We start from the raw sequence: 4,685 nt of genomic DNA on the forward strand, positions 1-4,685 counted from the left end.
CTCAGCCCGATGGTGCGGGGCGGCCACTGGCCCCGTAAGCCTGTGAGATGGTATCGACAACCCAGTGGGGCAGCCACTGGTTAGAGGGCATAACCTCCTTTAGTGCATCAAGAGTTGCTCCTACTGCCGTATACAGGTAGTAGCCTTGATATACGCCCTTTGGGCACCCCCAGGGCACAGCAACTTTGACGTGCTGTTCTCCTGAATGTCAAAGCGTGTCAGCTGGGCAGGCTGATTGAAGTGGGTTTGCGGAAGGACCCCAGGCAGGAATGCCACATTTGCCCAAAGGGCAACGCCTGAGAGTCCCACCTCGGGCATGTATCGTTTATGGAGAGGACATGCAACTCCCCGACTTGCTTCCCTGAGGCTATGGAAAGCAGAAATGCTGCCTTCGTGGGCAGCCACTTAGGCCCCACCTGGGCCAGGGGCTCGAAGGGAGGAGATGACAGGGCATCCAGCGGCAGGGGAAGGTCCTAAGCCGGAGCCCTCGGGGTGCTAGGCCCGGGGACGCTGCGCGTGAAAGCCCTGCTCATAAAGAGGACACGACCTGTTGGACCCCGGCCGTGGCCTCCGTTCGACGAAACATTCGGCAAAATAGCAGCCACATAAATTCATAGTGCGAGTGAGAACGTCCACTTATCTTAGAAGTTGCGGGGACTGCTTGTCTAAACACGTACATGGCGTCCCCAAGGAACACGCACATTCTTGCCCCCCCCCCAGTTTGGGTTAGAAAGTTGCGTGAGTGCAAGTTGGCACAGGCCGAAGCTCTAGCACGTTTGGAGACCTGGCGGACCCTCCCTGCGGCAAGACGTGACCCTGACTTCCTTGTGCCTGTGCAACTTGGCGTCCCAAGTGGATGAAACACTTGAAATGTTTTGGCTCTATGAAACCTCCTGGATGTAGACTTTAGTATGATTCTGTTTCTTCAAAGTTGTTATCTTCGCTGGTCGAATGCACTTATTGTAAGTCGCTTTGGATAAAGCGTCAGCTAAATGCAATGTAATGCAATGTGGAAAATGGCTGTTCAGGGGCACATCTGCATGGGCGCAACAACAGCGGGCCTAAGGGCCCAAGCCGGCCGAGGCAGCGCCAGTTCTGCCCAAGGCCGGAGGAAGTGGGGTGTAATCAAGGCCACCAATCTTGCGCGGCCCCAACGTGGAGAGATAGGCATCCCTCAAAGTCCACGGTGAGACAACTCCACCTGTGCATGCTGCCAGTGGATCAGCATATAGAATGGGCCCGCGCGGAGCACCTTGAGGAAATCTGTTGGATCCCTCTGCAACGTCCAAGATCGGGCGAAATCCGCCGACTTGTTTTGCTCACGAGAAGTATCGGCGCGAGGGTAGCAACCCCTGGGCTAGAGGCATTGGGTCTTTACTGGCTTCGAATTGCGTCCTTGGACAGAAGGACGGACAACTCTCTGGGCCAGGAGCCAGGCTTTCTGCGCGACGACTGTCAGACTTAGACCAGCCGAAGGCTAGGGGACGGGAGCAGCGGTCCTTACCTGGGTTAAGGTGAAAACCACTCACAGGGGGCGGACAGGGTACGACCGTCCCAGCTAACTGAACTTGCTGCTGTGGAAAGCAGCCGAACGACTGCCCCCGGATTTCAGGCCCAAGCCCCCCTGGCCCTGGAGCCCCTTGGGGGGGCGGCCGGTTAAGGCTTGGGGCACGAGGCCACCTGGAAGGCGGGATCGCACCTGGGCACAAAAGTCAGTTGGGAGGCGTTTGAGTGGGTCGCTAAAGACCTCTGCAGACCACCCTGTAATCCGCGGCTGGTGGCGAGCGCCTAGAGCGTTCCCTGTGCCTGCTTGAGCGCGCCCCGCGCCGCGTCTGCGAAACCCGAGAGCTGCTGCCTGGTCTGCCTAGCTTGGGCAGCACGCTCCAGTGCCTCCAGTTGCAGCTGTGACCCAAACAGCGTCCCTGGCTCGACTGGTACGCTACGGAGGACTCTCCTACATGCCCTCCTCTCGCCTAACCGTGACTGGGCCAGCCAAAACTGGCGACGGTCTGTACAGCGAGACAAGGCGGTCCTCATACAGATGGTGCGTCAACCCGCACAGGAGGTGTGCGGGCAGGCCCGAGAGGAGGTGGCGTCATCCGAAGGAGTTGCGCCAACCAAAGGGGGGCTCAACCGAAGGGGGGGGCAGGCGGGCCCGCTAAGCAGCCTACACCGGGCGCCCAGGCTGAAGCCAAGAGGCGACTTCGTCATGCCCCTATCAGGAAGCTAGCCGATCCACTTTAGAGGACAGCCTGTTTCTAGTCCTTCTATTGGGGGGAGCACCCATAGCCATCGCTCCCTCAAGTCGCCGGACGAGAGGTGTCTGTTTGGCTGCTGACCAAACGTTCCACCCTCAGTTGTTCTAGCCCTCTGAGCGCCCGAGGCATGCAGCTCATGCAAGGCGTTTACCGTGAGAACCTCCCTTACGTGAGGGCGCCGATGGCAGGAGGGGGCAGCGGTCGTGCCATCCTCGGGCTCCAAGAGAAGCCCATACAGGGCGCTACATGAATGAGCCATTCTGTAGGTAGCCAGATGCAGCGTAGCCGGGAGTGGGGTGGGGACCAGCGCTTCACCAGCTACACGCTTAATGAAAGAGTCGAGCGTGTGCTGTTACTCGCCGGAACAGAAAGAGGATGTATTACACGCAAGTTACCGGCAGAGGGAGCGTGAGCGGCGAGCACTGCCTTCACCTGGCTGGATTAATAAACACGGCAGTTCAGCCTCTACCAGGAGCGGAGGCGAGAACACGTGCCGTCACTGGTTGAGTTTGAGACAAATGCCAGATGCAGCAAAACCGGGAGGGCCGTGCGGGAACACAGCCTCTACAGTGCTTACCTGGCTTAACGGGAAAAACAGGGCAGTCAGGTCTACCAAGAGTCTGGAGAGGGGGCGGAAACTGCCTTCACTGGTTGAGTTAGAGACGCACGGCCAGATGCAGCGTAACCGGGGACGGGTGCGGCGAACAGCAGCCTTCACCGCCTACCTGCTTTAACGGAAAAACGAGGCGTTCAGCGTTTACCAGGAGCGGGGGCGAGAACACTGCCTTCACTGGTTGAGTTAGGAGACGAGGGTGCCAGATGAAGCGTAACCGGAGCGGGACACAGCTTCACCAGCTACCTGCTGAAACGGGAAGAGTAGAGCGGTGCTGCTACTTTGCCGAACAGAAAAAGGGATGTAGCTACATCCGCATTACCCGGTAGAGGAGCGGAGCGAGACACTGCCTTCACCTAGTGCGGGTAAAGATAAGAAGCTTACAGTACATGCTCAAGACGTTAGCGCGCGCGTGGCTAACGATCAAGCGAGATCAAGTCAAACAACACCACATTGGTTAAAGACCAGAAACTAGCTTTTGAAAGAGAGAACAGCACAGAGCCGTAGTTACAGGCGCTCAGCCCATGGGCCAGTGTCACCAAAGCAATATAACCGTAGTATCAGTCAGTAACTCTGGCCAGTACTCGCACGGCTTGGAACCGCAGTTACAGTCGTATACTATGGGCCAGAACTTAGCACAGCATAGAGCCGTAGTTACAGTAGGTAACTCTGGCCAGTTACTCGCCACGGCTTGGAAACCGCTAATTACAGTAGTAAACTAATGGCCATATTACAGGCTTAGAACCGTAGTTACATTAGTAACTTTGGCCAGTTACTTACACGCATAGAGCCGTAGTTACAGGTATTGGATATGGGCCAGGTAACTTACCGGCTCCTTGGAACCGTAGTTACAGTTATGAACTATGGCCAGTACTTACGGCTTAGAACCTTTAGTTCCAGTAATTCATATGCCAGTTACTTACACCGCCTAGAGCCGTCGGGTTACGTATTGGCACTATGGCCAGTACCGTACGCAGCTTGGAACCGTAGTTAAAGTGAGTAACTGTGGCCGTGCTAAAAGTGTCAGCCAAACGGTGGCACACTAAGAGTAATATAGATATTGGGAGATACCTCTTTAATGGCCACACAGTGCAGAGCACACAGCACACACAGTGAAGATTGTCTCTGAATAATCCCCTAGGCTAGGACTCTAGGTAGCTTAGGAGCAATACAACGGATATAACGAGTATAGCGCTACTGCAACCATACCATGCATTTACCGGTGGAGCGAGAGCGCTGCCCTCACCGGCATGATGGAAATAATGAAACTTACCAGTAATGCAAGGTGTTAGCCAAGCGGCTGCTGCTAACAATCAAGCAACCAAGTCAGAACACAATGTTAAGACAGATAATTAGTTTTAGAAAGAGAACAGCCCTCATTAGAACCGATCGGGCCATGGTTACAGTAGTAACGCGCAGCATGCAGGGCACACAGCCACCCGCGCATGAAGATGTTCTCTGGCATGATCATCCTAGTGCATAGGAGTCCTCAGTACTGGCAGCGTATACATTACGATATAGCGCTACTGCAATCACACCCTTATGTTACCGGCGGAGTTAAATACATGACAGCTTAACAGCAAGGTGTTAGCAGCGGCTGCTGCCTAACACATCAACGCGCCAAGTCAGAACACAAATGTTAAGCCAGATAATTACTTTATGAAATAGAAAGTACTTACCTTACTCTCTGCATCTAAAAGAAAAACGGGTTTAAAATATGACACACTCTGGGCTTTCCATACTAAATTGAATGAGGGACGCAGCCAAACTGGGACCTCAAATGCTAATGATAGCTCCGGGCACCAATGCCACTA

The sequence above is a fragment of the Notothenia coriiceps genome, unplaced genomic scaffold (assembly GCF_000735185.1).
Source record: "Notothenia coriiceps isolate Sejong01 unplaced genomic scaffold, NC01 NC01_scaffold00024827, whole genome shotgun sequence".
Classification (NCBI taxonomy): Eukaryota; Metazoa; Chordata; class Actinopteri; order Perciformes; family Nototheniidae; genus Notothenia; species Notothenia coriiceps.